The sequence below is a fragment of the Rattus rattus genome, chromosome 2 (genome assembly GCF_011064425.1).
Source record: "Rattus rattus isolate New Zealand chromosome 2, Rrattus_CSIRO_v1, whole genome shotgun sequence".
Taxonomy (NCBI): Eukaryota; Metazoa; Chordata; class Mammalia; order Rodentia; family Muridae; genus Rattus; species Rattus rattus.
In genome coordinates this window covers 106,202,894-106,213,058 of record NC_046155.1, presented here as the reverse complement: position 1 = coordinate 106,213,058, position 10,165 = coordinate 106,202,894, and the positions used below count along the sequence as shown (strand labels likewise).

General features: G+C 40.3%; 1 pseudogene; it reads left to right on the top strand.

Annotated features, from left to right (window-relative positions):
• Positions 1–1,950: 1,950 nt before the first annotated feature.
• On the top strand, positions 1,951–3,223 carry LOC116894197 (annotated as a pseudogene).
• The last annotated feature ends 6,942 nt before the right edge of the window (positions 3,224–10,165 follow it).

Below are 10,165 nucleotides of genomic sequence, written 5' to 3'. Positions count from 1 at the left end.
CATAAGGATGGAAACTACACCCTGACACCCTGAAAAAAGCAAAAAAGTAATCTCCTTGCAACAAAACCAAAAGGAGAGAGACACACAAACATAATTCCACCTCTAACAACAAAAATAACAGAATGCTTTTCCTTAATATCTCTTAACAGCAATGGACTCAATTCCCCAATAAAAAGATATAGACAAACTGAATGGACATATAAACAGGACCCAGCATTTTGATTCATACAGGAAATGCACCTCAGTGACAAAGACAGAAACTATCTCGGAATAAAATGGTGAAATTTTTTTTCAGGAGAATGGTTCCAAGAAACCAGCTGGAGTAGCCATTTTAATATTGAATAAAATAGAATTTCAACCAAAAACTATCAAAAAAAGATAAGGAAGAACACTTCATACTTGTCAAAGGAAAAACCAAATTTTATTACCTTTCACTTTTTCCCCTCTGCAATCCTATCACATCCCCCTTACCTTGCTTCTATGAAGTTACTCTCCCACCCACCCACCCCCACACTCATGTCTCAGTGTCTTAGCATTCCTCTACACTGGGGCATTAAGCATTTACAGGCCCTCTTGGTGCAAGAGGTCCTGTTGATACAAGATAAGGCCCCTTCAGCTCCTTCAGTCTTTCCCCTAAATACTCCATTGGGGTTCCTGTGATCAGTCTGATGGTTGGCTTTGAGCATCCACATCTGTATCGGTCAGGTTCTGGCAAAGCCTCTCAGGAGACAGGAATAGCAGGCTCCTGTCAGGTAGCACTTATTGGCATCAGCTATAGTATCTGAGCTTGGTGTCTGCATGTGAGATGGATCCCCAGGTGGAGTAGTCTCTGGATAGCCATTTCTTCAGTCTCTGCTCCCCTCTGTGTCCCTGTATTTCTTTTAGACAGGAGCGATTCTTGCTTAAAATTTGGAGATTGGTGGCCCTATCCCTCAACAGGCAGCCATGCCTAAACCCTGGATATGTTCTCAATTGGTTCTCCCTCCTCTTTGTGATTTATTTTAGCTAATGCCATCACCATGGGGTCCTGAGAGGCTCTTGCTCTACTGGCATCTGGGACTTTCTGGTTGCTACACCCAGTTCCCCATCCCCCATTGCCACACACCTCTGTTCAATTTCCTGACCCTCTGTGCATCTCCATCTCCTCCCATACCTGATTCTGACCCTCATTTTCCCCCTCCCTCTCCTTGCTTCCTCTCAAGTCCTTCCCATCCTCTACTTCCCTTGATTGTTTTGTTTCCTTTCTAAGTAGGACTGAAGTATCTACACTTTGGTCATTCTTCCTCTTGCACTTCATGGGGTCCATGAGTATCGTGGGTATTCCAAGTTGTTTACCTAATATCAACTTATCAGTGAGTACATACCATGTGTGATCTTTTGTGATTGAGTTACCTCACTCAGGATGATAATTTCTCATTTCATCAATTTGCCTGAAAATTTCAGGAAGTCATCATTTTTAATAGCAGAATAATATTCCATTCTATAAATGTACCATATTTTCTGTATCCATTATTCTGTTGGGGGACATCTTGGTTGTTTCCAGTGTCTAGCTATTATACATATGGCTGCTATGAACATAGTGGAGTATGTGTCCTTATTACATGTTGGAGCATCTATGGGTATATGCTCAGGAGTGGTAGAGCTGGGTCCTCAGGTAGTACTATGTCCAATTTTATGAGGCACTGCAAGACTGATTTCCAGAGTAATTAAACCAGCTTGTTGTGGGATGATGTCACAGGTGAGGCAGGTACAAGATAGAATGAGGCCTGTCATTGGACGAGAAGGAAGGGTGGACGGGAGAAAAGTTTGAAGGAAGAGGAGGAGACAGGAACATAAGGGGGGAGAGGGGAGAGTAGCCAGCTGAGAGAGACAACATGGAAGCTGACGTTAAGATTCCATGCTGTTCTTCAGTTAATTCAAGCATTCAAAACTCCTTAATCAGTGGACACCATGCATAAGAAACACCTTCAGGAGATTCCAGACCATAGTAGCAACATCACCACCAGCTTCACATGGGGATGGGATTCCAGCAAGACTTCTGAACTGCTGTCAGGCATGGGTGTCTCTGCCTTGGAGAAGGAAGAGGTGGACAGTGAGAACATCCCACATGGACTGCTTTCAAACCTCGGCCACCCCCAGAGCCCTCCAAGGAAAAGGCTAGAGAGCAAAGCAAGTGACAAAGACTTTGTGATCATCTGTCGGCCTAAGCTCAATCAAGAGAACTTTCCAGGTGTTTCCTGGGACTCCCTTCCAGATGAACTGCTCCTGAGGATCTTTATCTGTCTGTGTCTCCCTGAGCTTTTGAGAGTCTCTGGAGTTTGCAAGAGGTGGTACCGCTTCTCGCTCGACTAGTCTCTCTGGCAATCTCTAGACCATGTAGGCAAAAATATGCACCCAGACCTGACTGTGCGCTTGCTCTCTCGAGAAGTTGTGGCCTTCTGCTGCCCACGGTCGTTTATGGAGCAGCCACTGGGTGAAAGCTTCAGCTCTTTCCGTGTATAGCACACGGACCTGTCGAACTCAGTTATAAATGTGTCAAACCTCCACAGGATTCTGTCTGAGTGCTCCAAGCTGCAGAATCTGAGTCTGGAAGGCCTGCAGCTTTCAGATCCCATTGTCACTACTCTTACGTAGAATGAAAACTTGGTGCGACTGAACCTTTGTGGGTGCTCTGGATTTTCAGAGTTTGCCGTGGCCACCCTGCTGAGCAGCTGCTCCAGACTGGATGAACTGAATCTCTCCTGGTACTTTGACTTTACTGAAAAGCATGTGCAAGCGACTGTGGCACATTTACCAGACACCCTCACCCAGCTGAACCTCAGTGGCTACCGAAAGAACCTCCAGAAAACAGATCTTTGTACCCTAATTAAACGATACCCCAACCTCGTCTGCCTCGACTTAAGTGACAATATCATGCTAAAGAATGACTGCTTTCCCGAATTTTTTCAACTCAACCACCTCCAACACCTCTCGCTCAGCCAGTGCTATGATATAATACCTGAGACTCTACTTGAACTTGGAGAAATCCCCACACTAAAAACACTACAAGTTTTTGGAATCGTGCCAGATGGGACCCTTCAGCTACTGAGAGAAGATCTTCCTCGCCTGCAGATTAATTGTGCCTATTTCACCTCCATTGCAAGGCCAACTATGGACAACAAGAAGAACCCGGAGATTTGGGGTATCAAATGCCGACTGTCTGAAAAAGCCCAGTTGTTTATGAAGTGCTTACCGTAAAGCTGTGTCTCCTCTTCCTCTGGAAGGAGGACACAAGCAGCCGATCCACGTGCTGGAGACCTTGGGTACTCTTCCTGTTGGTTTTGCCTTCGCCTTCACTTTACATGTATGGAAGGGAACCATTTGAGAGGGACAGCCATGAAGTGTTTTTCAGAAACAGAGAGCTGTTTCTGGCAGTGCTGTGCCCTAAGGGCCTAATAAGCATTAGGTCTTTGGAAATTTTAGGTGAGCCTATTATTTCAGGATGCTTTTTAAAGCAAAATTTGAGGCAACTCTTCTAAGTGCCCTTCTAATTAAGTCTATTTAGAATCGAGTTTTTTTAATTACCCCTGGCTTACAGTCTTCATGGTGTATATCACTTTATCTATTTAATTATTCAGTATTTTATAAAACTTGACTTTGAAGAATAAGCTATATGTATGGTGAGCTGGAAAGAAAGCAACAGAGGCTGGTAGCGTTGGAGGTGGTCTTTTCTGGGAATTAACACATTTCAACTTTGTGTGCAGGTATAAGGTTAGCTTAACAGAGAGAAGTACAGTTCTGCATGATGTACCTTAAACTCTAAATGAGAAAAGACACACACACACACACAACCAGAGCAGGAAGTTAGGATTGGTGCAGGATTTGAAACCTCAAAGGCTGTTCACTAAAACTGGGTTAATATGAAGTATCCTTTGCTGTTTTTAGGAGTTGTGCTATGTTTCCAGGATCTTAAATTAGGTAAGGAAACCCTACTCGTGTGCTTTTAAAACTTTATAATCAACGTATGTTACAATCTATGTGTGGTTGCTTAGCTTTTTAAAATTACTTACTTTGTTTGAGGAATGCAATAGTCTAGTCAGCACTCTGAAAAGCCTGATAGAATTCTGAGCTGATTGGGCATGCTGATCGTTCCTTGAGTACTGCAGTTATTTTTATATTACTCTGAAATCAAGGACTTGAAATTCTTTTCAGTGATCTTTTACAGTGATGGCTTGAAACTGCCCATTAGGTTACTGGACCTAAAGTTGTTAGGTAGAATGGATTTCTGTCCATCAGAAACGCACTGGAAGTGTGGGCAGGTGCAGCTTCTGAGCAGGTAGCATGGCTTACACTTCACACGGGCGCTGAAGGATCACGGGGCATTAAACCTTTTGATAACAGATGTGTCTTTTTAGCTCTTGATACACAGAAGCAAAAGGATCAAATTGTGTTTCTTAGAAAATGAAAAAAAAATTAAGGCAGTTACCTCTAGAGTGTTTCAGAGCTGTAATCCATTTCTATTAACCTCTTCTTCAAAAACTTTTATTTAACAACGTGAAGTGCCCTCATCTGCTCAGACCTAAAGAACATTTTAAGTGTCACACAAGAATGGTCATGCTTCAACTCCCTAGTAGTTAAAAGAGTGCTAACTACTACTTGAAACTATTGTTTACACATTAGTGATGGGCTGATGGCAGACTCTGGTTGGACCCTGCCCTCCAGGTGCCCTCAGGTGCCTCAGTCAGTACCTGTTCTTCCTTACACAAGTCCAGCTGGGAGCTATTTTGCCAACATGTTGCAGCAATCTGTATTTTTTGTATGTGATTTTTACTTTTATAGACTGATTTTAAAATAAAGTACATTTTTATAAGAACAACAACAAAAAAAAAGATTCCATGCTGTACCTTTACAGGTTGTTATGAATGTTCTTAAGGGATGGATGTGTACTGGGCTTTGTATGTTTAGGTGGGCAATTATATCTTATTAATTGGTTCAGAGGTTGTTGTGTTGTGTGGTTTATCTTGTGGAGAATTGAATTTGGGAGAGTGTGTGGGATGCCACGGAGTTGGGATGTGTGTTTCTGGCCTGGAAACCTGCCTTGGGAACTACATAGGTAGAGATATTACTGCCAGCCTCAGAGAGAGACCTTCGTCAGTATGACATGGGATGGAGCAAAGCGGGTGAGAGGCTTTGCTGACTGAGACTTAAAGTATCTAGCAGATATCTTGGGGCACTGCAATGCCAGATCTAGTAGGGGATAAAAGACAGCATTTTTTTTATACTTTTACAACAGCAGCTTGTTATTCCACCAGCAATGGAGGAGTGTTCCTCTTTCTCCACATCCTCACCAGCATCTGCTGTCACTTGAATTTTTGATCTTAGCCATTCTGACTGGTATGAGGTGGAATTTCAAGGTATTTTTGACTTACATTTCCCTGATGACTATGGATGTTGAACATTTCCTTAGGTGCTTCTTGGCCATTCAATTAACTATAAGGAAATAACTAATTTCCTTAGTTTAGAATTCTGTTTAGCTCTGTTCCCCATTTCTAATAGTTATTAGATTCTCTCAAGTATAACTTCTTGAGTTCTTTGTATATATTGAATATTAGCCCTCTATTCAATGATATGTTTGGTGAAGATCTTTTCCCCATCTATTGGTTGCCATTTTGTCCTATTGAGAGTGTTCTTTGCCTTATAGAATCCTTTCAAATATACGAGGTCCCATTTGTCTATTCTTGATCTTACAGCATAAGCCGTTGGTGTTCAGGAAGCTTTCTCCTGTGCCCATGTGTCCAACGCCTTTCCCTACTTTCTCTTTTGTTAGATTCTGTGTATCTAGTTTTATGTGGAGGTCTTTGATCCATTTCAAATTGAGCTTTGTACAGGAAGATAAGAATGGATCCATTTGCGCTCTTCTATATGCTAAACACCAGTTGAACCAGCACCATTTGTTGAAATGCTGTCTTTTTTCCACTGGATGGTTTTAGCTTCTTTGTCAAAGGTCAAGTAACCATAGGTGTATAGGCTCATTTCTGGGTCTTCAGTTCTATTCCATTGATCTACCTGCCTCTGTACCAATATCACGCACTTGTAATCACTATCCCTCTGTCGTACAGCTTGAGCTCAGGGATGGTGATGCCTGCAGAGTTCTTTTATTGTTGAGAATTGTTTTTGCTATCCTGGATATTTTGTTATTCCAAAGGAATTTATATTTCCCTTTCTAAATCTTATGAAAAAATGAGTTGGAATTTTGATGCTAATTGCATTCAATCTGTAGACTGCTTTCAGCATGATGTCCACTTTTACTATATTAATCCTGCCAATTCATGGATATGGGAGATCTTTCCATCTTCTAGTGTCTTCTTCAATTTCTTTCTTTGAAGAGTGGACACTCTTGTCATACAGATCTTTCATTTGTTTGGTTAGAGTCACCCAAGATATTTTATATTACTTGTGACTATTACAAAGGGTTTAATTTCCCTAATTTCTTTATCAGCCCATTTATCCTTTGAGTAGAGGAAGTATATTGATTTGTTTCAGTTAATTTTATATCCAACCACTTTGCTGAGGTTATCAATTGTAGGAGTTCTCCGGTGGAATTTTTAGGGTCATTTAAGTACACTATCATATCATCTCCAAACAGTGATATTCTCATTCTTCCTTTCCAATTTGTATAACTTTGATTTCCTTTTTTTGTCTAATTGTGAAAACAATTCTTAACAATGAAAGAACTTCTGTGGGGAATCACTATCCCTGATCACAGCTATACTACAGAGCAATAGTGATAAAAACTTCATGGTATTGGTACATAGATAAACAGGATAATCAATGAGTTGAACTCTACAGTGGAAAGAAAAAAGTATCTTCAATAAATAGTGGATGTCTAACTGGCAGGGAGTATGTAGAAAAATGAAGATAAATACATATTTTTCACCTTGAACATAGCTCAAATCCAAGTTGATCAAGAAGCTCCACATGAAAATGGCTCGCAGAATCTAAAAGAAGAAAAAGTGGGAAAGGATTTTGAACTCATTGGCTTGGGGAGAAATTTCCTAAGTGGAACTCACATGGCTAAGGCTCTAAGTTCAAGAATTCATAAATGGGATCTCATGAAACTGAAAAGGCTTCTGTAAGGCAAAGAACATAATCATTAGGAAAAATCAGCAACCTACAGATTGGGAAAAAATCTTCACTAACCCCATATCCATTTGAGGGCCAATATCCAAAACATAAAAATTCAAGATGTTAACCTCCAAAACCTCAAACAACTGATTCAAAAAAATTGTGTATAGAGCTAAACAGAGAATTCACAAGAGGAATTATGAATGGCAAAGAAGCACTTAAAAAGATTCCAAGTCTTTAGTGATCAGGAAAATGCAAATCAAAACAGCTCTGAGTTCCACAGTACTCCAATCAGAATGGCTAAGATAAAAAACTCAGATGACAGCATATATGGGCAAAGGATAAGGAGGAACACTCCTTCATTGCTGGTGGTTTTGTGAACTGGTACAACCACTCTGGAAATCAATCTAGAGGTTCCTCAGAAAATTGGAATAGATCTACATGATGACCTAGTTATACTTCTCTTAGGAATATATCCAAAAATATCCTACCATACCAGAGGGGCACATGCTCCACAATGTTTATAATGGACTTATTTGTGATAGCCAGAAGCTGGAAACAAACCAGATGTCCCACAGTGGAGAATGGTTTCAGAAAATGTGGTTCATTTACACATTGGAACACTGTTCAACTATTAAGAACAAGAAATCATGAGTTTTTTAGTCAAATGGATGGAACTAGAAAATACCATCCTGAGTGAAGTAACTTAGACCCCAAAGGGTATGCATTGCATTTACTCACTAATATGTGGATATTGGTCAAAAGGTACAGAATACACATAATACAAAACCCTTTTGATATACCGAGAGAAACTTATTCTCTAAGTTTCACTCTATAAGTTCTGTAACTATGGAGAACTGTAATTAATACAACCATTGTATTGGTGGTGGTTTAAATTGGTATGGCCTCCACAGAATCCTGTATTTGAATGCATGGCCAATGGGGAATGGCATTTTGAAGTTATGGTCTTATTGGAGTACATGTGGACTAGTTGGAGGAAGTGGTTCAGTGTCAAGGATGACTTTGATGCCTTTCTTAATTATGCTCTCTATGCCCAGTGTAACACAGTCTCCTTCTTCTGCCTACTAAGGCCAGTAGGGCAAGGGTCGCATGGGAGATTGGACCTAGAACAGGAATGAGGTTGAGATATGTCTAAATCCCCAAAAAATCTATACATGGACTGACCCTGGGCTCCAACCTCATAAGTAGCAATGAATAGCCTAGTAAGAGCACCAGTGGAAAGGGAAGTCCTTGGTCCTGCCAAGACTGAGCCCCCAGTGAACATAATTGTTGGGGAGAAGGCGGTAATGGGGGAAGGATGGGGAGGGGAATAAGCATAGAGAAGGGGAGGGGGAGGGTTTAGGGGGATGTTGGCCCAGAAACCGGGAAAGGGAATAACAATAGAAATGTAAATAAGAAATACCCAATTTAATAAAGATGAAAAAAATCTCAAAAATCTCATCTTGAAACCAGCAGGAAAAAGGATAGTGCCTTCCCTGTTCTGGTCCTGCATGCTCCAAAGTACATAAAACTATGACTACCACATCTACCACTACCATTGAGATAGTCATGTAGCTTCATGGGCAAATTACAGATTTAAGTGTGTGGAATTCTTCTTCATGTAAATGAAGCATTCCTAACACCTCAGCCCCAGTCAATAATGTATACTACAAAAAAAAAAAAAACCTACTAACATTCTAAGGCTTTATAAAGCCCTTGTTATCCCCAAATAAAGATGTGTTTCACTGAATACTGTGTAAAGGATCTGTTTCACTTTCTCCTGATAAAGAGGATCTGTAACACCAAAAACAGTAACACCATGGCACTTACTTGGCCTGACTATAGTAATGTTAACTCATGTGCCTTGATAAGCTTAATTCCTTTCATCCAGGATTGGCAAGTAACAGCATCTGAATACCCAAAGAGCAGCAGTATTGCAGGTCCAATGATACCTAACTAGAGAGCCATATTTTTGAGTTGGTATTATAAATATAGTTTTCCTGTCATTTTTAGGAGACATAGTCTCATAGCTGACTTCCTTTGTCCTCTCTCTTTTTTTAGTATTTATTTATTTATTTATTTATTTATTTATTTATATTGGATATATTTCTTTATTTATATTTCAAATATTATTTCCTTTCCTGGTTTCCTGTCCATAAACCCCCTATCCCCTTCTCCTCCCCCACAACGGTGTTCCCCCCACATCCACTCCCCCTTGCCACGCCCCCTGACATTCAATTTGCAACCCCATAAGAACAACAATGCCAACCAACCAAAGCTCCCAGGGACTAAGCCACTACTCAAAGACTATACTTGGACTGGCCCTTTTTCTTTTACAATCTTTCAGACCCTCTTTTGAGATGTTCACCAAGCCTTAAGTGCAGGCCTTATGTTACACACATATCCATTGGGCTGGAATCACCATAATCATTTGAAGTCTATAGTATAACCAGTTCTGTTTTTCTGTAATTGTCTTAATCTGCTGCAAAGGGAAGCTTCTTTGGTGTTGAGTAAGAGCTTCTCTTATCTGATTGTATTGCTGATCTAGTAAAGTGGCTGTAGCAAATTCTCCTCTTAGATGCATAGCCTAGATAGTTGGTTAGATTCTTAGATTGGACACAATTTTGCCTCCACGCTGATCAGAATGCTGAGAGAGGGAGAAATATTCTCTCAGAAATGAGATCCACAATATGTTATCCAAATCAAGGTGGCCAGCACTGAAGGAATATATACATAAGGAATAGTATGTGAACTCAGAAGATTACATTTACATATTCATGCCCTTAAATATAACTAACAACAAAAGCAAAAGAAACAGATCATCAGTTTCAAACGGAATGGAAGAGCATTAAAGAGGTTGGGAAGAGAAGAGAGGGAAGTGATTTAATTACATTTTAATTAAAATAAAAATTTTCTGAGAAAATGTAACATAAAACACAAAATTAATGATAAATGAGAGCAGTGAGTTTAGCTTTCTCAACCATCTCAACCATAGCTGTCAGGAAAGCATACAACAGAAGTTTGCTTTGCTGCGCTAGTTCACATGACATCGAATAAAAGG